Source organism: Pelodiscus sinensis, chromosome 7 (genome assembly GCF_049634645.1).
Source record: "Pelodiscus sinensis isolate JC-2024 chromosome 7, ASM4963464v1, whole genome shotgun sequence".
Taxonomy (NCBI): domain Eukaryota; kingdom Metazoa; phylum Chordata; order Testudines; family Trionychidae; genus Pelodiscus; species Pelodiscus sinensis.
In genome coordinates, this window is record NC_134717.1 from 45301039 (window position 1) to 45326483 (window position 25445).

Consider the following 25445-nt stretch of genomic DNA (forward strand, 5'->3'; position numbering starts at 1 on the left):
TGAAAGATACTCACATTTTGCTAAAACTTTCTGGCAACTTGAGCCCCAATTTTAAGTTCAAATTTCATGATACTGATGCTGAATTGTTATTGACGTTTTGTCACTGAAAAGATTAAGCTAAAAATATTAAGCCAAGAACATTAGAATGGTAGAAAAACAGATAAGGCAGAATAAAATTATTTTATGGCCCTAATTTTGAGCTAAAAGTATTACCTCAGACAGATTAGCATAAATATTGATTTCAGTGTAGTTACTCCACATTCACACTGTGTGTTTTGAGTGAAAATTCTGGCCATTTCAAAGGGCATTTGGTCACATTACTGAACACCACGTAGCTTGATATGCTTTTCAGCTTCTGACCATGAGATTCTTAGAATTGGAATATTATCGTCCAAGTACCAGGATTAAGGCACATCGGCAGAGCTGTGCGAGATGCATATCACCAGCTCATATTAGGTCTAGCTCTTGCCATTACCACTAATCTATCACTCTGGTGAGCAAGAATTTGGAATAGTTAGGGTGATCATATTTCCCAAAGGGAAAATGCGACACTGTGCAGAGCTCGACCCAACAGTTTTCCCAAGCCACTCCCCTCCCATCACCAGTCGCTCATATCCTGCTCCTCCCCTCCCCATCATTCAAACCATGTCTGTCCAACACAGACTGAAACCTTTCCTCACCTCGCCTCCAGCCCATCACCCCCTGCAACAGGCTGGCATTTCTGCTCAGCCTCCTATGCCGCACACACACACATTCTTTGACACTATACCACATCACTTTTTTTTTTTTTTTATACAAGAGTTGGCATTTGTCCCATTTGCACTTGTCTTTTTGATCAGCTGGTAAAAGCAAATGGGAGAATGCCCTCTTTTGCCCCCCAAAAAGTCAGGATGGCTAGCACAGGGCTTGAAAAAAATACTGTCCTGGCCAAAATGTGATGTATGGTTACTTTAGGATAGGCTCCAAAGGTGTTGTCAAATATATTAGAAAGTTAACATTTGAACCTCTGATCCTCATTCCCACATAGGCCCTGTCAAGCTTAGGGGAGTTTTTCAAATATTTTTTTATTATTGCTAACAACAGTTCACTTCCGCTGGTGCGGACAGAGACTCTGTCGAGTGGAGACAGACCATTGCCTTCGGTTAGTCCTCTGAGCAAGGCTAATTATCATGGTGACTATCACTGTTTGCTGGATCACCTGCTGCTGGTGGAGAAGAAATATTAGCAGTGATGGAAATATTTCCTTAGTGTAGACAGGACCAAAGAGCTCAGAATTCTAAGTGACATAAACAAATGCATTTTTTATATGGATGCAGGAAGACAAGAAGAGAAAGTGAAGTTAGTTACAAAGGGAGTTCTGCCAAAGTAAGGATTTAGCTAGGCACAAATACAGTCCACATAAATGATGCAGTATCCTTGGACCAACTAATCAATGTCACCCCTTTTGGGACTCCAATAACCCTAACAGTCTCCAACATACAAGCAAATTTGCAACTGCTTCTCACAACCATAACCTAATCCCGTGACAGATTCTCCCCACCTCAGACCTCCATCCAGGGGTGGATATAGGGCAGGGCGAACGGGGCGGCCGCCCTGGGCCCTGCGCTTAAAAAAGCCCCGCGCATGCGCCGTGGCGCCACCGCACATGCGCATGGCGTCACGGCGCATGCACCGTGGCAAAGGGGAGCCCCGCGGAGTTATGCTGCCCGGAGCCCCGCAAAACGGTCATCTGCCCCTGCCTCCATCAATATTAACACCAGCATAATATGGTATACTATAGGCAAATCTGAGCTAGTACAGTGATCACTGTATGTAGTAAGAATAAATAAAGAAATAGAAGGGACAATGCAGTTTCCAAACATCGGCAATTGGAAAACATCCTAGGATTAAAAGGTTTCAGCAAAGGAAGAAAGAGACAAGCTAGCATATTTAACACTTTCTCATTGTTGCTAACAGAATTAACGTTCATAATTAATTAATTTATGGACACCTGCTTGATATCAACAGAACAGACACACCCCTGCAATTACTTTCCCTTACAAAGGCACATTTATTTCATTCTGATGACACATGGCTTTTCTAATTTCCTGTGTAACCACCTCCAGCTCTCTGTATATCTTCCCATTTCAAATTGCCAACAGGCTTCATGCATATCTGTAGATGTTTGAAAACAGCAGGAAGAGCTTTTTGATGTTTCTAAAAATGTTCAACCAAAGTTTTTTCTGGGTAAGCACAACAGCGCAATAGCCTCTGTTTGCAGAATCTCTCCTTTAGCTCATGTCATTCATATGAAAGGACTTCAGTCTTCTGAGAAAGAGTGATTTGCCATATCGTTAACATCTGTCCAAACTGCTGTAGTCAGAAGTCTTTCTTATTAATGACAATGCCACTGTGAAAATAAAGCAGCAGGAATCATAGTGATATTGGTACATTTTCAGTAGTCAGCAGAAGACCTTATTTTCTATGATTAGCTCTTAACAATGTCAAGTGAGAAATTTAAATTAACGAGCACTTCACTTATTGAAATTTCAGCACTTTTGCTATTTTCATTGATTTCTATTTACTTTGGCAAACTCAGACACAAAGGACATATTTCTAGATGTGACTAAGCAGACTAGTAATATACTAGCAAAGATGGATAAAGTGATTAAACATTACACTTAACTCTGAGACTACTCTGAAAAATTAACATAATAGAAGAAATAGGTTATTTATGAAGCACTCTTATGGTTTCTGTGTTCCAGTCAGTGTCACCTTAAAGTTATTTTCTTCTTGATCTTTCCATGCTAATGACTGGCCTATAGTACTTTCACTGGATGGTAAATATGGTGTCAACATTTTAATATAATCCATTTAAGTTTGCACTATTTTATTCATTGTTCAATACATACCAGAAAAACAGCAATGTGTCATAGCTACATTCTAGCCTCCTGGCAGAGACCAACATAAAGGACTCAACAATACTTAGCCCTTGTAAAAGTGAAAAAGGTTGAGAAGCACGCAAGGAACTTTTCCTCCCACACCCTTTACATTCCCTGCACGGGGTCCAGCTGCATTTCCTGTTAGCACCACCTACAGTGCTAACCAACTCAAAAGGTACAGAGAGGGTGAATGAAAAGACAAGGCCATGGCCCCACTCCCAATGGCTTGTCGAAAGAAATGGTCAAATGGAAAAAATAGAGCATGAAATAGACAGGTGAAGCTGTAGGATGGCCCACCCTCCAGGAATGTCGAGGAGTCTCCAGGAATTAAAGATTAATCTTCCAGATGCTGCAGCAAACAGATCACTGAGAACTCTCAGAAGGAATATCCCAGTGGGGGGCAGCACTACCTTGGCACCAGGAACTTCTACAAGATTCAACAATCCATTTTGGGATCCTCTTGGGTATAGGGAGGGCAGGACTGACTTCAGCTCTGCCGGAGGCTCAGTCAGTAGGATAGCCATTTATTTTTCTTCTGGGTGGGTGTATGAGCCAGAGTCTTCAGGAGAAGCTCCCATAGTAAGTCCTAGAAAATCTGACAGCCCTACGCAGTAGACTGTCTCAAGTCTGAGAGCATATGACAGCAACTGTTCTTGGAAAGTTCTTTGGCCTGTATTGTCCAGGTAGTTAGATTAGATTATCACAATGCTCTCTTCAGGCCTAGGAATGTAATCTATGAATCTATAACAGTGCATTACAGTGCACCTGGAGTTTGCTGCCAATCACATCCCAACACCAGTTTGGTTCTGTCCTGACCTTCAAACAGGCTTGTGACCCAGAACTATATGCTGAAGTCAATAGGAGTTGCCATTATAGCCATATGGATGTAACCAGTAGTGAAATTTTACCCTACAGCAGCAGAATATTCCTATCTTCAAAACAGAAGCATGTTTACAGGCAAATTCTGCAAGGTGATAAGATGTCATGCATGCTCAGGGTCTTGTATTTAATCACCCAAAAGATGCATCTACTAAAGCTTGGTAATTAACATGAACAGTGGCCCTGTGTCCATAAAATCTTAGAACCATATGCTGTTCTGGATTTGCATGTGCAAAACCTTCTGACATTACCGAAAGAAACGTGCATGCATCAAGAATTGTATTTGATCCTTAAAGAAGAATCTGTTACAAAATTGACAGATGTGGAAAAAGAACTTCACTTATTTTGACCTCTTTTATGCCACATAGACCACATACATTTAAGTCCATGGGAATTTTTCCACTGATTTCATTAGAAGGATCAGGTCTGTAGGGATTTGCCTAATTGTATTTGTAAGTAAAGTATGAAGCCTATATTGCTTGAAGATTTTGACACCAATACTTTCCCTCCTAATGGCGCACATCCTAGAAAAATAATTCAGGACTGCTAGGCCCAGGGCTTTCTTCTTGAACTACAGGAGCTTGGCCACAGCAAAACACCCTAATATTTACAGAAGGCCAAACCTGCCATCCTTACTAATGATGTGGTGAAGATGACTCACAGAAGCCTCTTGTTAAAATTCTACCACCAAAGTAAAGGGAGGGTTGATTTTGGATGGAGTTCACCCCTTTCTCCAGTCAGCTAAGTCATCTTTAGGGCTCAGACACTTCTGAAGAGCAAATAGTTTGGTTTGGGGAAAGGATCAGATTTCAATCATTTAGTATTAAAAACAGAAAGGTCCTTGATGAGCATGCCTTAACCCACACAACGTCTGAACCAGCAATCCTTCATTCGAGATCACTATACTCAGCGATTATACACTGCATACTGATATTAGTTTGGAAGCAAGATAAATTAAACTAAAAAAAACTTTATTGCAGAATAATAGTGTTCACATGGAAAATTATACTAGTGTAACTATAGTGCTATAGTTATACTGGTATAGGTTGAACCTCTCCAATCCAGAACTCTCTGGTCTGGAAACATCCGTTGCTTGGAATGATTTTAATTAGCTTGATGTCTACTTTTCATGGATGTGACCAACTTTCCTGTCATACAGTTTGTTTACAGCCACCAGTCCTAGGTCTCAGTGTTCCGTATTATTTAGCTCCAATTTACCCCTAAATCCTTAAATGTAGGTAATGCTGCTAGACAATACTGACCTCCCATGGTCTGGAAAATTCTCTGGTTCAGGACTGGTCAGGTCCCAAGGGTGCTAGACTAGAGAGGTTCAAACTGTATAATTATGTCAGTAATTTCCACATGTGGACAAAACAAAAATGTGAACATTTCCCTCAAGTGCCCTTATCCTGTATGTTTGTGAAGTCATCTCGCACTCTTTCTTGGTTACAGCTACAGTATATGAAGGTTTCCGCTTAACTGGGAAATTAAGAGAAAACATTTACCAATTCCTTATTTTTGTTGTCAGGAACATGGGTGCCTGTGGACAAGTAAATTTTAGCCTGAGCTGAAGGGAAAAATATTTCGTTTCGTCTCCTTGCTTACTCATTCAAAACTAAAACAGTTGTAGTTGTACCCGAGTAAAGATTACAGGAGGTCCAGAAAGCCTTTTATTTAGATCACCAAGCCCTCAAGCTACACCTTTAAAACTTTTGGGAAAGTTTGGATTCAATCAAAAGAAATTGTACTGTAGCTTGAATTTCTCTGTCAGTAAGCTACACAATAAGAGACAGAAATTCTGTACTGTATTAGAAGCACTCCATGATTTTTAGAAGAAGAAAGTGAAAAGTCACTTGTCAGAAACTACATTGGGATACTTGGTAGGCAGCATGTAATTATTTGAGCTGGATTTTGGCAAGAGTTTGAGGATTAACCTTGTTTGTAAAAAACATGGGCTTTTTAATTAAAAAGTCAAGATATGATTTTGCATCTCATTGTTGGAAACATCTTAGAAAGGCTGTTGAGCTACTATGCCATGTGATCAGCACTACTCCAAGTAAAATTATAGCTGATACTTTTTCCTATGGTGCTTCTGTAGCAATGCTAAAAAAAAAAGCTACAATGTGCACTCACTAAAACAAACACATTTTAATTAATAACCCTCTTCCCTGCATCCTTAAACTGTGTGTATTTATTACAACCAATGCATTACAATTAACTGAAGCAATGCATACAGAAACATTCAATATGGCAAGATAAGAGTATACTTACCCAGGTAACAAGCGATATAGCTGTGTACACAGCTACCAGCAAGCTCTCTATAGTTTGTAGACAGGTATTTGGTACAGTTGTGCAGGAAAGGAACTACCTTCCCCACAAAAATTTTCAAGATCTTGAAAGAATTTTATGTCTGGAATTAGAATTAAAAGTCAAAATTTCATATTTTATGAACCAGTCCTCCCCCCAAAAAAATGGGATTGGTTCAGCAGCTGAAACATTTTGTTTTTATTGCAATCTTTTTTTATGTTTTTAGTACAAATTAAAGTTTCTAACCAAAAAGTTGGGTCACAAATCCAAAACTTTGTTTTGAAAAAGGTCAAAACTAGATGTCCCAACAATTTCAAAGTTTTAAGAAAAAATGGCAAATTAGGAGATTCAGTGAAACTGAGCCTTTCCTGTGGATAGTTTTGGTCTCAAACCCAGATTTTCTGGTGAAACATTTAAATCAGAAAATTCCCAATCAGTTCTAGTTTGGGACTAAGATTCTTGAATGCAGTTTTCAAATGTGAACAAAGAGATTCCCTTTATTGTACTAGGTAAAGGAAATGTACCAACGAATATTGTACACAGCTATAACATAACATATACAGCTATACTAGCTCCATTATATAAGAATGTTATTTTATAGACACATTAGCCCAGGTTTTTATGCCAATTAGGTAAGTCTTAAGTAAATAAAATCCTAGTTCTACAAAATGTAGCCACAATGTGCTGTGTTTTTGTGCTGCACAGTAAAAGCCTCCATAGGAACTACTTAGTTTAATGGGAATGGAGAGATGAGGGGGATGGAATTTCCCAAAGTTATGCTATTCACCCTCAACCTTGATAATAAGGCCAGATATGTTCTTCAAAATGCTGTTGTCTGCAGCTACCATACACATGCTGCTCCTAGTGTTCAACCCTGGATTCTGTGGCAAGGGCACAGTTGAGATCATGCCATGATGAAGTGAAGGTAATCACAGACTCACAGCACTTGCAGGTAGCCACCCCCCAAAAATGTAACTGAATTGCCTCTGGAAAGAGAGTTAGATATTATTGTAATGAGTCATGGTGGGGTGGGAGGTATCATGCTTGACTTAAGGGCAGGCTTTTCTTATGTTGCCTGTGGGAACCGTTTTTGACAGGTGATCAGATAAAGAAACATGATTCTCCCCCTTCCCCCACCCCATGCAAGAGCAAAATGAAGCCTCTGTCTATTGCTAGGATGTGTCTGGAGTGGGGGGGGGGGGAAGAGGACAAAAATTATCTTTTGTGTGGAAACCATCTGGCAGGGAAGGAGAATATTTTGGAGGATTATGATCTCACTATTAAGAGGAGTGGTGCTATGTAGTATGGATACAATTAAACAGTCATCTCTTCAAAATGGAAGCTGAGGAAATAGACTTTCAAATGTGGGGGGGGGCAACGTGTTTTAATTAGTTTGCCATCAGAACCTCCCTCTTGTTCCTCAGGAACAGTCTGGACTAGACCCCTCTTGTGGTTCTCTGACCCTATGATAAGAATTAGCTTAAAATAATAATTTAGAGAGCACTGAGACAGATGGTATCAAATGACAGACACTTGGCATTTTCTACCTTGCAACATCAAACTTAACAACCTGCAATTCAGAGTAACAAAGGGAGTACTCATTGCAACTTCAAGTTGAGAGGATAAAAAGGTATTGCTCCAGCATTAACTCCTCTCTTTCATATTGTTACTGATATGGAAATATACATTGATTGCCTGTCATTAAAGAATTGTTTTGCCCCACAATGCAGTGGTTTGCGTATTTCCCCAAAAGCACTGGGGGAATGAATCATTACTGAAACAATTTACTTTCAGTTAGTGCATGAATGCCTTCCCATGATGCTTTGATGCTTTGTTTGTCCTCCTATAAAAATTATTTATGACCCAAGTGTGATCTTTTAAATCAGAATACTTATTCGGAAATCAAAGCTCTAGCATGCTAATGCAAGTAGAAGCCCTGACTAATTTTTCAAAGCCACGCTGAATATTCAAAAGCTGGAACTGAAGGAGAGGAGTTAACATTAATTAATATTTGAAGCAGTAAAATAAAAGCAACAGTGAAGCTAATTTTGCAGGACAATTAATCATGAGTCTTGCTAATTACACATGGGATTTTGCAAATGATTTTTTTCTCAGGTAGCAGAGTAAAAATGATAATCCACTACCCATCAAAATCATTGGCTTTTTACCAATGTCCCCAGCAAGAGCAATTAGTGAGAACAGCAGAGCCCTAGTAATTGCATGTCAAGAGAGGAGAATGTTAGAATTTTAATTGCTCCAAATAAAGACCACTTGCTTATACATACACCTGATTGTCCAAAACAAGTCTGCAAACCAGAGCAAGAATGTAACCACTTCCAGGTGTCTGCATAAAAATAACTCTGTGGGAGAAGCACTCTCTAAGCAACACTTGCAGTTTCTGAAAGAAAATATCAATATGCACTTACATTGTGAACTGCAGTGTCATCACTTGGCTATAAGAACTGCAACAAAAATATCACCCACTTGGGGGAAATGTGCATATTTTTATATTTGCCAAATATTTATTGCTGACATTTTTTGAAAAACTTTAACTATCTTCAGGGTGCCAACAGCTTCAAATTTACTGAATTTTAGGATCACCGATAAAATGTTTTTAACAAGACATCTCAAGAGAGCATAAAATAAAAATTACCATATTCATGAGTGCAAGCCTGTAAGATTGCAATGCTATAAACTGGATGTCTATAATTTGCATGTGACTTTCTTAATTAAAAAAAAAATCTCTAGTAATTGGAAACCCCAGAACTGTTTGCACTTCATCCCACAACCTTTACATTCTACCTTCTTTTGTTTAATATATGTACACACAGACACACACAATTGCAAATTATCAATAATATTTAACTGTGTATCAAGATCTAAATGATGATGGATACATTTAAATATTGCTTTCCAGGAAATTACTACTCTACTGGTCATGAAGTAGCTTAACACATTTATAGTTTAAACATAATACCCATGTTTTGCTCTTCAAAACATGCACCATTTACTCTCATTTTTAAACCAAATGACCAAATTGCCTTTTACGTGCCTCTGGTTCCTATTGTCTTTTGGTCTTTTCCTTCCATCTCTAAGTACAGCATATTGAGGTGTTAAACTGTGTATTTCCTGCTATTAGCTTTGTTTGTTGGGCATCAAGATGACAGCAGTAACCTTTACTTGCCTCAGTATATTCTTTGCATGTTCAGAATCAGTTTACACTGTTTATTACACCATGATTACTTAAAAGAAAAAAAGCAGGTCATACAGAGTGCTGCTTTCTTTCCTGAATTACCAGCAGATCACAGGTGTTTATCAGACTCCCGGAGGTGATTCAGGTAATAAACACTAGTATGGCAGCTTAAATGGTTACAAGCTTTTCCACAGAACTGAGTCCTTGCAGTCCTATCATTTTGCATATATTGCTCACAAATGGCAAATTATTTATGCAGCCTCTTTAAGTGATTGCTTATGGCTTTTATTTTATTTTTCCAAAGCAGAAACCTTTTTAAGATGTGACAGTTTGTTCCCATGACAAGGCAAAGTATACATTTATCCATATGTCTGATTTGTTTAAGTTCCTGTAGATGCATTTTGCCTGTGACCTTGCTGTGCCCTCCCATTAGTTCAAATGCCATTTCTGAGATAGCACCAAAGTCATAACAACAGTTACTTTATCTGTAGTTGGGTACTGAGGATAACAAGAATATCCAACGTTCTGTTATGGGATGAGTTTTGTTTAGAAGTTCTTTATGGGAAGTACAAAGACAGGAGTGGAGGTTGAAGCTGTCAAACATTTTCATAGGCTGGCCCATACCTTAATACAAAGGTGGGTTGCCTTCCTTCCCATTCACGAGTGTGCAAACTACCACCCTCTTCCATTCACAATGACAGAACAGCTCTGTGGCTACCACCCAGGAATTGCTTACATGGAAAAGCAGTGTTAGTGGAGTGTTTCTGTATATTTAAATGTAATTCAGCAGCTGAGAGAAAAAAAACAGCATGATGTGAACAGCCAGCTTTCCATGGACCACCAATTTGAGAACTACTGTGCTATAAAATGTAAGCTGTGACCCAGTCCTGTGACCCAGTTCAGTCCTCCTGAGGTGTAACAGTTAATTCAAACTAAGGACTTAGTTCGGATTAACTTCTGACTGCCGCCTGTAGCCGCGGGCAGTCAGTTCGAACTAAGGGGATTTAAAAATGGCGCCCGCCTGGGAACATGCAAATGAAGCCCGGGGTATTTAAATCCCGGGCTTCATTTGCAAGTTCGAATGTCTACATTAGCCACCCTAGTTTGAACTAGGGGGCTAGTGTAGACATACCCTAAGGGTGCATCTACACTGCACCATAGGTCAAATTCAGATACACAATTTTCGTAGCTCAAATTGCGTATCTTATTTCAAAGTTATTTTGAAATAACTTATTTTGAAATTTGGCGCTATCTACATATCACTTATTTCAAAATAAATTGCTATTCCGAAACGTCCCTTACTCCTTGTGGAATGAGGCTTACAGGGACGTCAGAATAGTGAGTCTGTTATATTTCGAAATAACAGGCTTGCTGTGAAGACCCGGGACAGTTGTTTCGGAATACTCCGGTATCCCGAAATAGTGTTTCAGTGCAGATGTAGCCTAACAGTCTAAATAGACAGATGTATTATCCCCATTTTGCAAATGGGGAACTGAGGCACAGGAAGATGAAGCAGTTTGCCCAAGATCACACAGTAAGTCTGTGGCAAAGTCAGGAACACACATTCTGAGTCCCACACCAATGCCTTAACTTTAGGGCTATCCTTCCCATGCAGTTGAACACAGCAACTAAATGCGCCATTTTATATCAGTTTTCTCAAAACGCTGTAAAAACTAGTTCAGAAAGAAAGCAGTAGATATTGTCACGCCTTGTCATTTATTGTACTAGGCAGTAAATAATTAAAGTTCAGATTGACCTCTATTCTTTTAATACTCTCTATTACTTGTCTATAATTTAGGTTCTCTAGTGCTGTCTGTATTTTTGGTGCTATTTTAACTTGTCATTGTTGTAAATCTGATCTTACCTTACAGAACATGAAATACTGTTTGTGGACACCAGCCAGTACATATGAGCAAAAGAAAGTGCAGCAGGAAACGCCAGTGGTTTGGGAGAAGTTAGAATGGTTTCCGATAGCTTCAGTTTCATAATTCCAGACACATTGGTGGGTAATAATTTTCAGAAAAGAAAGAGTGGCTCAGCCCCAGATCTTTGTCAAAAGAAAACAAATATAAATTCAAATGAATTCATGTTATAGGAATGTCCCAGGTGATTAAAGCTTGGAAGACTCCAGAACACTTGAGCAGTCCAGGAGACATGTCTTTGTTCATTCGTTTTCTTTTAAAAGGAAAAAATATCACTAACTCAGTGAGGCCACAACCTAATCAAAGTCAACACTGAAATAGTGACATTGGTGACCACTGAAGAAGCAACTTTCTCTTAAAAAAAAAAAAAGAGTAATACATTTAAAAATATTTCACTGCCCAAATAGCTTGGTGTAATCTCAGTGACTTCAAGAGAATTACATCAAACAAGAATCTGGCCCCATATTTTAATTGCACTGTGTTGCTTTATTAGATGGAAAAGTTTTCTCCCACAACACTGTAAACAAAGGAACTAGACAACTGGTACTGAATATGGCACATGATTTGCTAATAGGGCAGAGAAATGTATGCAGTACAGCTGTTTATATCAGGCAAACAGGTGCTTGATTTTGGATTTGCTGACTAACTGCAATTTTAATGGCTTTTCAGTGAGATGTAAAAGGGGAATTGTGGAGTCCCCCACACCAGCTGAGGCTCTGGCCCAGAATGTGTCAATAAAAAAGAAAACTGCTTGGCATTCAATTGCTAGATCTTTTTGGTCAGATCTGGTGGAATTTTTAAGGGATACAATTCAGCATAGAGAGGGCAAGTAGGAAACACAATTTCGTGGAGTTTCAGAAAGGTGCATGACTGTCACTCTCAATAAATTACAGCAATTTATATGGCTTTTTTATTACAGGTGCAAATAAATATGGACACATCATACAGAGACTTAACAATTAACCACAAATCAGGTAAATATACATCTATATGCTACCAAAAAGCCCACAAAAATGCAGGCACAAAATCAGAGGCTAGGTTAAGGATAGATTAATTTATCTAAATTAATATTAAACCCAGGACTCTGCAGCACAGGCTGAAAAAGAAGAACTGGTAGCAAATGTAGAATTTAGATCATATCACCTTCCCTCTTCAGGGGGTACTGGGTCCAAGACTGCCCTATCAAAGCTAACAGCAAGAGAAGTAATTAACACAGCAGTGTTCAGAAAAGAACAAGAAACGCTAACCAGAACAGAATCTCTCAGAGTGTGATTGTTAGCCAAGAAGCAGAGTTCTAGACAGCTCTCAGACTCTCTTTTTTTACATTCTTAATGGTAAAGTATAATTAAAAAGACTGCTCTCCCAAGCTCAAAGACTGTCTGATGTTTTCAAACAGGAGAAGATACTGAGTGGGAAAAAAATAAAACTGCCTATAGTTTCACATTACACAGACTAAACTCAAATATTGTCTTTTGAAGTCAAGCTTAGTTCAGTTTTTCATTCTCAGTTGCTTCACAATCCCTTTCCAATGTATAGCACTATTAAAGGTCAAATAGTGTCCTTCTGAAAAATTATCAGAGAACCACAGTGACTCTAGCTAAATGTTGGTAATGCCCCAATCCCTGTCCCCAACCTGCCCTACTCCTGTCACTGAAGAGATGTATACCCAATCCTGTCCAATCTTATTCCAAATTGCTCCTTACCTTTTTCAATATCATTTACCTTGGCGTTTTCCCTGTTTTACGTTTCCATTTGTGTTCCTACTTTTTCCATTCTTTAACCTATTTAGACAGCTGCTTGGAACCTTTTCAGGTGCTGAAATATGAAAATGTACAGTGAAGAAGAGAAGAAAAAGAAAAAGAAACAGGGCAGCATTTCTCAAACAAGGGGTCCCCACCCAAAAGGGAGTTGAAACCCTATTGTAAGGGGTGGGGACGTCATGTTTTTGCCACCTTACTTTGATACCACCTTCTGAGCTGGGGAACCAGAGAATAGCAGTTGGGTGTCTCTGAAGTTAGCACCACCAGTAGCAGCAAAAAGGGTGGCATGGCAGGAGAGATGGGGTTGTTACTTTTGGGGAATGGGGATGATCATAGCCTGGAATATTTTCAGAGGGGGTCCCAGAAGAGATAAAAGAAAGGTTGAGAACCCCTGATATAGGGTAACAGGATGAAGGTATAAAATATCATCAAAATTTGTCTCCTGCAGGTAGGCTCCTTAAAAATTACCCATAAAGATAAGATTCAGGACCCAGAATTCAAACACTTCTCATGACATTTATTTCTTTTCTTCTCCGGGTAACATTTTGAGTAATAAAATCCTAGAACACTAGAACTGGAAGGGACCTCGAGAGGTCATCAAGTCCAGTCCCCTGCCCTCATGGCAGTACCAAGCACCATCTAGATCAGAACTACTCAACTTTGGAAGCCCCGGGGGCCACAGTGATACTCACAGCACATGCGGAGGGCCACAATTTAAATGTGGTTGAATATACATGCAAATATATATGCAAATAGTTTCACACTGATGGGCATGAATACAAAAATTAAGGCAAGACTACACAACACACAGGCCCCATTTAAGTCAGTTCTGCTGATATTAATAAAATACAATATTTACCCAATTTCCACCCATATGACAGCACTATTAATGAGCAATGACAGTCCAGGAATTTAACTATTAAAACACACATCAATAGAAGACTATTATATTGACTACTTTTTTGTTTTTCTCCCAAACGCGGGCATCCTTTTAGATACTTGAAAACTGCTATCATATCCCCTATCAAGCTGTGCCTACACTACAAAGAAAATTCAGAAAAAGGTATGCAAAACGCAAACTGCAATTTGCATATCTTTGTCTGCTTTTCTTCCAAAAGAGGCTTTTCAGAAATGTGGCCTGTCTACACGGGGCCAAATGTCAGGAAAAAAGCCCTCTTTCAGAACATCCCTTATTCCTCATAAAACGAGGTTTAAAGGTTACTGAAAAAACGCATCTGGTTTTCCGAAAAAAAATTTTGGAAAAGCAAATGCATTCCTTGAACGCAACAGAGCTTTTCCGGGATACATCTGGTATCCCAGAAAAGCTCTACAGTCTAGACATACCCTCAGTATTCTAAACTAAACACACCCATCTTCTTTCAGTTTTCCCTCATAGGTCATGTTTTCTAGACCTTTAATCATTTGCTTTTCTCTTAACCTTCTCCAATTTCTCCACATCTTTCTTGAAATGTGGTGCCTAGAACTGAACACAATACTCCAACTGAGGCCTAATCAGTGCAGAGCAGACCAGAAGAATGATTTCTCAAGTCTTGCTCATAACACTCCTGTTAATGCATCCCAGAATTATGTTTGTTTTTTTGCAACAGTGTCACACTGTTGACTCATATTTAGCTTGTGGTTCACTATGGCACCTAGATCCCTTTCTGCAGTACTTCTTCCTGAACAGTTGCTTCCCATGTGTGAAACTGATTGTTCCTTCCTAAGTGGAGTACTTATTTGTTCTTATTAAACTTCATCCTACTTATCTCAGACCAATTTTTCTAGTTTGTCCAGATCATTTTGAATTATGACCATATTCTCCAAAGCATTTGCAACCCCTCATACTTGGTATCATCTGCGAACTGAATAAGGGTACTCTCTATGCCAATATCTAAATAGTTGAAGATACTGAACAGAACCAGTCCCAAAACAGACCCCCGTGGAATCCCACTTGTTATACCTTTCCAGCATGACTGTGAACCATTAATAACTACTTTCTGAGAAGGGTTCATAACTGGCTGGATAACCAATCTTATAGTAACCCCATCTAAGTTGTATTTCCCTAGTTTATTGATAAGAAGGTAATGCGAGACAGTATCAAATGCTTTACTAAAGAAAGTTAATAGAAAGTTGATAAAGAAAGTTAGACATTTTCAGCATGAATTAGCACAAAGCTATCTACCATGAATATAACTGAATATGACTATGATTGTAATAAACTGGAAAAATGCAGCATCCAACAGACAAAGCTCTTCTATATAATTAAAGTAAATCTAGAATTCACTATGTAGAGTCCTTGGGTGGCTGCAATACTCTATATGTGAGAGCAGATCAGTGTTCCCTGTAAGCTGTGCACTTATGTGGCTGCTCAGGAGAGATTCAAATGACACTCAGCCTGATTATCAGAACACCCACAGCTAGATGCCTTGGTGCACTTAAAATTATTCTGCGCATGGATGGAAAATATTAGAGGAAACATTGGAGCAGATACAATCAGCCAGAAATCCCTTTCATTAGGAGCTAACTACTGCTTCACCTTGTGTGACTATGCTGTGAGACTGAGTGAAGATGCCACAAACAGCTTTTCCCCTCCACCACCACGAACCAGGCAAAAGTTAGCTGTGCTCAGATGCCAAGTGGTGCCCTGTGATCACAAACGTGGTTTTAGATATGGTTTGAACCTTCCATGGATGTCTGTCCCAGGAAACAGGTGCTGGGGAGAGGAGTAATACACATACATACACTTTTCTTCTGCAGCAGCTATATGGAGCACCTGCTGCATGGGCTGCCCCTATGCTCGTCTAATAATTCATCTATACTCATCCTGTTTTGCTAAACTGCTTCAGTTGCACACACCAAGTTCGGTTAACAAGAGGAGAATGTAGTTCTAAACTCTGTAAGAGTGACTGGAGATAATAGATAATAGCTCATAATAAATTTCATTCTTTAATTAAGAAAAGGGAAGGGTGCTCTGTAATTATCTATGTATAATAGATAATTATTATGTAGCCTTCAATTTCTCCACTGCAGGGAAACATCTCATACTATTTTCAGGAAGAACTGAACTCATGGCTGCAGATATATACCTGTGTTTGTTGCCAGATCATTTCCTTATCACTGAATCTGTGGCACATGAAGTCAAAAGATACTCCCAAAATTACATTTTTCTCCTAACAACATAGGCTACACCAATGGCATGGCTTTCTTTCTAAATGCTTGCACAGCATCAAAACAAAGTCATGGGCATGTTAACACACTGAAAGCATGACGATGCTATGCAGAAGGTCAACTTTTTTATTTTCCTTTAGCCTCCAGGTCTCCATTCCAAATCTATCCCTTCTGCAGAATCCAGCAGAGTTCACAGTGTAAGCTCCTCAATCTTATTAAATGTCACAGAGCTTGAGTGGTCAGGAAAGGAGCACTCATTGGGTGGATGGGGAGCAATCAGCAATTGAAATGGTTCTCATATATAAATATTAAGTCTCAGAGCGGTAGCCATGTTAGTCTGTAACTTTGTAGTTTTTAAAGTTTTAGTATTCCACAGGACTGTTCATTATATAGAAGTATAGTTCATCAGTAGTGCTACCCGGCCCAGATAGTGAAATGATAATGGGACTAAAACACTTAATACATCCACTACTTGCTACCTCTTCTTTCCATAAGAAGTCCTCCCCTTTTCTATCACTGTTTCTGGCAGGGGGTTCACTCTCACCACCATCAATGCTTTAGCAAGTACATCATTCTCTGGACAATGAGGTAAGATCAAACAAGAGCCTTCTTGATGAAGTTCACACCCAGGGTCAAGATTCCAACTCTATAATGGTCCTGAACCATAAAAAAAAACAGAATTCAATGCCATGTCCTAAACTTGAAGAATGCTCAGATCTAGACATTGATCCATATCTGCACTTTATGAATTGAACCCAGCTCTGCAATTTTGTAATAAATTCCTTTAATTTCATCTCCTTATTTCATCTCTACATGTTTCTGACTCAAAGTAGATCCTTTCAGGCCATGGCTCTAGTACTTTGAATTGTGTCTCTTCATCATGTATGCTATTTGATTAACAGGTGACCTTGGCACTAACCCTGGTCCAGACTTTAAAAAAAAAAAAATGTCCTGAGCCACGTGGATGGAGATGCAATGAAATTAATGGGATGAATACGGTCCATCATACTGTGTCAATGATTAGGCCAAGTCTGCCATTTGGTAATAAAAGGTAATATATGCAGAGCATTAGTCATTATTTCATAATTATTCTTATTTATTTTACTTTAATACCAGGAATAGCCTTACCTGAAATGCAAACAGTGTCCCGCTATTTTCTCAACAAAGCGTAAGTTTCTTCCTTTGTGCAAGCACAGTAGTGTTTCACATCAGATGTACTATTCAACTCACATCTCCTTTTCTGTGGAGTGGGGAGAAAGCTTCTGATTGAAAGAAAAAGCAATCTTCATATTAGATACACAATGGTAAAGACCATAATGGCATCTAAAAGCATTTCCAGTAACACTAACAAAAATTTATTGCTTTCTATATGCTTGTTAATTACATTAATCATGATGAACTCTAATATTATCTACTAATAATCTTATATTGATATAGGTATAGATGCAATGTATAATATATATAGGAATTCTACATTTGTCTGCATGAAGGACAAATGGAGTGCACTTTTTTCATTACAATTTCAGCTGCATTTTCTTCCTATGCCTTAGGTAAAGTCAATCATATATTGCCATGAAAAGAAATCCATAACTCATACTGTTCTGAGGTCAGTATTTCCTATTTTGGGGAGAGAAGGTTCACTTAGTATTGCCATAGAGCCTGTTATGTAGCTCTGAAAAAGGGGTAGCACATTCAGAGATTTACAGGCTTCAACTGAAAACACTTTATGAATGTTAATAAAATTAATCTTCATATTCAAATTCCTTTTATGCATTTAATTTATCATCTGTTGACAATAACATTTTATATTTAATGTTGGAGTAAAAAAGGTTTCACAATAAAATGGAGAATGTCAATAAATATGCCTAATACCTCTTTTAAAAAGTGCTCATATTCATGAGCACCATATATAAGTTTTCTGACTAAACTCTGTCAGCTCTTGGATGTCAAGCAAATGTTTAACAAAAGTCCACAGCATGCATTTATAAGTGAATTTATAAGCATGAAAGTGAATGCTGTTGAAGTATGTGCTAATAAAGAAAGGATTGTCCACTGGTTGGGGGCTAGTCCAGGACTCCAGAGATGAAGGCCAGCTCTACTGCAGGCTTCCTCTGTGACCTTGGTTTACATTGAGTTAGTTTCTGTGGGCCTCAGCACTCCACTTGTAAAATGAGGATGGAAATAGTTCTTTTTCTCACTTGGTATTGCGAGGAATAATACATAAAAGTTCTGAGGTGCCCAGGTACTATAGCAATGAGGGCTAGAATGTACTCTACATAGATAATGATCATATTAAACCACAGTATCTACTATGTATCAGTGAAGATCAGTCACACACACCATAGACAGTCAGAGTGGGTGTTGCTGAAATAGTCAGCCACAGAAATTAGATGTGACAGGACCAATAGGTCATCCAGTCCATACTTCCTGGGAGTCAGTGCTGCTTGTGCTAAATCAATGTGGAAATCTATAAATTGGCAGTTCCTATATAATTACATGAGTGTATTCGATACCCATCTGTTCTCCAGAAGCTAGATCATTATGTTTTCTCATTCTAGGGTTTTTCTCCCCCTACCACCACCCCCCAAGTCCAATGGATGAGAAAAAAAATTAGAATTGGTCAAAAATTCAATCCAGATTTTTTTCCCCCAACAACCTTTCTGTAACCAAAAACTTTCACAAAAGCTTTCTCTTTTTAAAATTTACATTTTGCCATAATAGGACATTTTAGAATTTCAAATATTTTTTGTTCAAAATGTTTATGTTTTCATTTCTTCTCCCTATTTTTGTTTCTTTCATTTATTGTTGCTACTGAATGCAGTACCACAAGGGATGCCTGATTAGCTATTTTAGAGTTTTTCTTTTTCCTTCACTTTTGCAGAAATCACAAAGAAAAAATTAAACTCTACTCTGAAACTTTTCAAAAGTTGGAAAAATGTTGAAGAGTTCTGGGATAGCAAAAAAAAAAAAACCCCTACCACCTATAAACTACCAACCCCAAGGAATGTGAGCTTCATAGAATCATAGAAGATTAGGGTTGGAAGGGACCTCAGAAGGTCATTGAGTCCCAACACTGCTCAAAGCAGGACCAATCCCAACTAAATCATTCCATCCGGGCTTTGTCAATCCCAGCCTTAAAAAACTCTAACAATGGAGATTCCACCACCTCCCTAGGTATGCCATTCTAGTACTTTACCAATGCGTAGTGAAATAGCTTTTCCCCCAATATCCAACCTACACCACCCTACACACTGCAACTTGAAACCATTGCTTCTTGCTCTGTCATCTGCCACCACTGAGAAATGACTGGGTCCATCCTCTTTGGAACCCCTTGCCCCTTCAGATAGTTGAGGACTGCTATGAAATTCTCACCCCATTCTTCTCTTCTGCAAACTAAAAAAGCCCAATTCCCTCAGACTCTCCTCATAAGTCATGTGATCCATCCCCCATTTTTCTTGCCTTCCAATGCACTCTCTCCAATTTGTTCACATCCTTTCTGTAGTGGGTGGGCCAAAACTGAACACAGTACCTCAGATGTGGCCTCACAGTGCCAGATAGGGATGTGTGTGTGGGGGGGGGGGGGGAATCACTTCCCCCTATCTGCTGACAATGCTCCTGCTAATGCAACCCAATAGGCTGTTAACCTTTTTGGCAACAAGGGAACATTGTAGACTCATATCCAGCTTCTCATCCACCGTACACCCCAGATCTTTTCCATCAGAACTGCTGCTTATCCAGTCAGTCCCCAGCCTGTAACAGTGCTTGGGATTCTTCCATACTCTGTGCAGGATTCTTCACTTGTCGTTGTTGAACCTCTTTTGTCAGACCTCTTTTGGCCCAATCCTCCAATTTGACTAAGTCATTCCAGACCCTAGCCCTACCCTGCAGCATACCTACCTCTCCCTCCCCCCTTACTGTCCTTCATGAACTTGCTGAAGATGCAAACCATCCACTCATCCAGATAACGATTGAAGATGTTGAACAAAACTCGCCCGTGGACTTGCCACTAGGGTGCTCGCTTGAAACCACTGAAAACTAGACATCAAGCCATTGATCACCAACCCCTGAGCCCGATGATCTGACCAGCTTTCTGACCACCTTATAGTCCAGTCTGCCAGCCAAGCTACTGTAACTTAACAGCAAGAATTCTTTCAATGAACTCAGAAGCAAAAAGGAAAACGGGGAAAAGAAGGAAACCAAAAAGAGAGAGAGATGATTTTTTTAAATATTATTCTGTTCTGAACCCTGAAAAAGAGGAACAGCTTCAAAATTTCACATAGTTTTTGTAAAATTGATATTTTCATTTTTGAGTAACTCTAGCCCTACACTTTCACTAATATAGTCAAGAATATTTATTATGAATGATTTTTATTATGATAATGCCTTAGGACCAACCAATATTGGTGTCTCTCTTGTGCAAGGCACTGCCTAAGCAGAGTAGCGGACAGTCCTCATCCAAAGAGCTCAGAACTAAAATAGGAAAAGTAGACAAAGAGTAGGGGGAAATAGTGTGTGTAATACACACACTAGAACTATATCTAACTATATAGAGGGGGAAGAGAATCTCAGTTGTTCTCTGCATCTGAGCTGTGATGCTGCTTTTTTAAGTATTGAATTCACTCCTGCTGCCCAGCTTTCCTTATTCTAACTGTTCGTATTTACTGCCGTTGTGCTCAGCCTAAACCAGACTGTGCTGTGCCTACACAGGACAAACTGCTTTTAATTGTCACTACTGCAGAGACACTCTAATGAAGGATACTCAATTTTGAAAAGTATAATTTCCTTATTTGCTTATTTTTTGGAGGCATCTGCATCCTTTACAGTTCAGATTTCACCTTTATTTTTTTCTGTGTTTTCAGAACCAACATATTCCCAAATATTTCTCAATGATAGGATGTCCAGATGGGACTGCTCATCTGAATCTGATCATCAGGCTACTGACTCAATCTTACTAAAAACCCCTCAAAATTAATCAAAGTTACTCAGAACCTGGGTGAAGAGAATCAGAGTTTAAAGGAGAAGCAGATCACCTCTGCCAGAACCCCAACAATACAGAATCATAATCAAACCAAAATTAGAATCAGAACCAGATCACAGTTGACTCAATCACCCAGAATTGAAATGAGAATTGAGTCACAGCCAACTCTTCCAATCTGTGAATGTTGAAATCTGTTTTAACTGACAAATATGTATGGACATGGCTGTGTTCTTTTCCAGTCATCTGCGTGACAGGGTCACAAAAATGATATAAACACCCTAGATTCTTCACTTTGCCCCAGAAAGATTATCTGGCTTTTTTTTAAAAAAAAGAACACGGTGTTTGACTCTAAAGGAAAGAAAGAGCATCTCATTCTCAGTCCTTAGTTGTAAACTAATTTTATTGCACTTAAATCAAATTGTCAGCTCATACGTCATTTCCAGCTAGTTCTATATACTGTATATTTTATGTCTGTGGTTCCATGTTGTACTTCAGAAATACATTCACACAAAACAAGTGTATTACAAGAACAGAAAACTTTAAAGCTAGAACACCTTAAAGAACAGGAAGTTTCTATGCTCTAAGAAGTTTATGTATTATATTGATTTAAGAACTGCCAGACCAGACCAGACCAGTGACTTAGACCAATGTCTTGTTTCCAACAATTAGTCATGGAAACTCCAGAGAAAGTTCCAAGAAATCCTGGAATAGTCTATCACGAATAACTTCCTTTTGGATAATTTTCTTCCTATTGCCAGACAGTTAGTAGTCATTTTATGCCCTGATGTATTAGCATATCCCAATGTTTCCTATCTATATGAATGTAAACATCCTATCAAACTTTTGGTATCAGGGACTTATGGTTACATGTTCGATTCACTGTGTACAGAAAAGTCTCAGAGGGGTAGCCATGTTAGTCTGCAAATATAAAAACGAGTAGTCCTGTGGCAGCTTAGAGACTAACAAATCATATATATAGTAGCCCAGTGTCTATGAGTCTGTAACGCCGAAATGCTGACTGTTCCCTCTAGGCGGCGCTGTTGCCTGAAATGCTGGCTGTTCCCTCTGAGCGGCCCATGTTGCATGGGGAGTATGGGGCCCAAATGGCCGCTTGCTCCCCCATGGCAGCCCGGCTGAGCAGCGCAGAAGTCAGCCGAGCGCCACGGCGGAGAGGAAGGGGGGGCGGGACAGTGACATGCGGCGTCACCGCCCCGCCACCCTTCGTGTCCTGCCATGGTGCTCGGCTGACTTCTGCACTGCTGCATGGGAGCAAGTGGTGCAAGCAGCTGTTTGGGCTCCGCGCTCCCCATGCAGCACAGGGAGTATGCAGCCCAAAAGGCCATTTGGACTCTGTGGTCCCCCAAGTGAGAGGCAAGAGGGGGAAAAAAGCTGGGAGAGAGGGGGGGAGGCAGTAGGAGGGGAGAGAGAGAGAGACAGAGCGAGAGACCGGAGGCTCAGGAGAGAAGACTGACATTGAGGAGAGACCTGAAAATCCTGTCTTATGACGGGCTAATTGGCTAGTTATTATATATCGTGAGCTTTTGTGGTCAAAATCCACTTCCTTGGAGCACATCTACACTGCAAGGCAAAAGTTGATGCAATGTCAGCTACGTCAATTGCGTAGCTAAAGTTGAAATAGCTTAATTAGGCTTTTGACGCTGTCTACAGGGCAGGAAATTGAAGGAAGAACACTCTTCATGAGGAGTAAGGGAAGTCGAAGGAAATGAGGGTTACGGGAATCAGAGTAAGAAACTTGCTATCTCGAAATTATTTTGAAATAATGTCTTGCTGTGTAGACACGCTCTTTGTTATTTCAGAATAATATCCGTTATTTCAAGATAATGCTGCTGTATAGCTCTATCCTCCGTGAGTTCATCTAAGGAAGAGGGTTTTGTCCACAAAAGCTCAAGATATGATGAGTTAGACTCTAGGTGCCACAGGACTACTCGTGTAAAGAAAAGTATATACATGCCTACCACACATTTTGTGTGATATGCAAAATATGTGACCTTTCGTGAGGTATGAAGGTTTCATTGGCACTAACTTGGGATCACTTCCACAGCTTACTCATGGCTTCATTGCTTGTGAATAAAAAAGGACCATTAAAATTTTTACACCACAAAACACTATTATGTACTTTACATATGCCGTTTTATTCAAAACAAATAAATGTTACATTTATTCTGCATTTCTACGATATAACAATGAAATTTATTTTTTCATATGCACACATCCCCATGGACAAATTGTGCATTTTTGAAATTTGTTAACTTGTACCTTCAGAGTTATCTTTTGCACTTATGTACTCTATCTTACTTAACAGGACATTTGATTGATGGGTTACTAAGTTATATATAAGCAACTCAGTACAGCAGTTTTGTAATTATGGGACATCACAGCAAATACTGGTCAATGAAAAAGTCCCATGTTCATATTTTCATAGCAAAACCAATTATTTGCATTTAGAGAGAGCTTCTAAATTGGACACTATGGAGTTTTACTCTGTTTGACTGAAGCTGGATTCTATGAATATTTTATGCCCCGATTATACCACTCTTCTGAGCTCTGCCATGTCTACAATGGACCTGAAAGGTCAGCTTAAAGTATGTGTGGCTGGAGTCAGCTTACCTTAAGCTGAGCCATGGTGACATCCACACTGCAGAAGGCTGATGAGAGCAAATGCTCCCATTTGCTTCCTTTACTCCTTATAAAAAGGGGGAGTACTGGATGCTGGCAGGAGTTGCCCTCAGCGTTTGATTTATGGGTCTCTGCTAGACCCACTAAATTGAATGCTAGAAGTTCGACCTTTGGAGTGTTGATCTTGCAGTAAGTATTGGCGTTCCCCTGGTGTGTTCTATCCTACTAGCTTCAGTGGAATAGTAACAGAAAAAATACTTCTGTGGGTGCAATGGTGATTAGCATTGAAGGCACTAATTTTATTTTAATCCTGCACATAGATTGTGACGTACTGAGGGAGATTTTCAAGTTGTAGGTAGGCATCTAAGTGTCATTAGTGCCCTTAAAAATCTCCCCGAAAATAGCTGAAAAGAGACCTTTAAAATTACGGCTGAAATTCTGAGCCTAGTTCTGCCCTTAGATTGACATGTAAGTGTAACTATTCCCAGGTTACATCCACACTGAAACACTATTTCAGGATACCGGAGTATCCCGAAATAGCTATCCTGCATCTTCACAGCAAGCCCATTGTTTTGGGTTTGCTATTCCTATGTCCCAGTAAACCTCATTCTACGAGGAGTAAGGGATGTTTTGGAATAGCTCTTTATTTTGAAATTTGGAGCTGTGTAGACAGCGCCAAATGACAAAATAAGCTATTTCACAATAGCATCCAAATAAGATACATAATTTGCATGGCTCAAATTGCATATCTTATCTCAAGTTAGGTGCAGTGTAGATGTACCCTCAGAGAATCTGAGGGCAGATCCAAGCTCTCCATCCAGAAACTGATCCCCTAAATATATTGCTGCAAAAACCTGGTACTATCTCAAATCAGTGCCCATAGTAGCATTCAAATTCTATTATAAAAGTCTTGAACATTCTTACCTTTGTCTGTGCCAAACTGTGACATTGCTAGAACTGGTAGTGGGGGTTATTTAATGTAACCTTTATATTATGTGATGGCTAGATAAACTTTATTAAAACTACCTCTCATGTTCCAAAAGAATGTTGCTGCATTATGTAGCTCCCTTAATGTTCATCCTATTATATCTCTGGTTACCATGGCAATATCCTCCTAGGTATTTGTAAGGTCAGAAAAAGAAGAGCTAACCCTCTTACTCCTAGAATAACTAATGTGGTTCTGTTACTGGCTTGATGTAAATAGTCTCAGGTGACAGCAAACTATACATATAGTCAATTACAACTGTTCAAAGGAAATGATTTGTTGTAACAGCCACTGTTCAACCTCTGTGACATCAATGTTTCTATGGCAACAGTTGCCTATTGCACTGCTTAGAATTGAGTATTGATCAAAGTAGGACCAATGCTATTTCAGAGACTTGCTACTTTTCTGTGTGGCAATTTACGATAGGAACTCATAACATCACTGTATATTTCAAGCCCCAAGGAACCAATTTAGCAGACAGTTACAGTAGAATATTAGCAGAGGTCAATAATGGAAGTCTGATTATAGTCCTAAGACAATTATTCAATGCTTTTGTTGTCTGCCCTTTCAACATTCCACCAGCTATTAAAATTTTCAAATAATAATATTCATGCCTCAAGAAAGTGCTGAATTCATTCATCTTCTATTTTAAACTTTATTTTTCATTGTTATGTTACCTATCAATAAAATTATTT

At 39.2% G+C, this 25445-nt stretch overlaps 1 long non-coding RNA gene across 4 annotated transcripts; it reads right to left on the reverse strand.

The window, feature by feature from the left end:
- Positions 1-741: 741 nt before the first annotated feature.
- LOC112545178 (uncharacterized) lies at positions 742-25445 on the reverse strand. Of its 4 annotated transcripts, none has more exons than XR_012905467.1 (7): positions 24690-25445; positions 17279-17412; positions 16630-16807; positions 12926-13037; positions 11165-11347; positions 6072-6210; positions 742-2389 (listed from the first exon to the last, which is right to left on the reverse strand). It is a non-coding gene; the product is annotated as an uncharacterized LOC112545178 (long non-coding RNA). The 4 variants fall into 4 exon arrangements; XR_012905466.1 differs by having other exon boundaries at positions 12945-13037; positions 24690-25442; XR_012905468.1 differs by lacking the exon at positions 16630-16807 and having other exon boundaries at positions 24690-25440.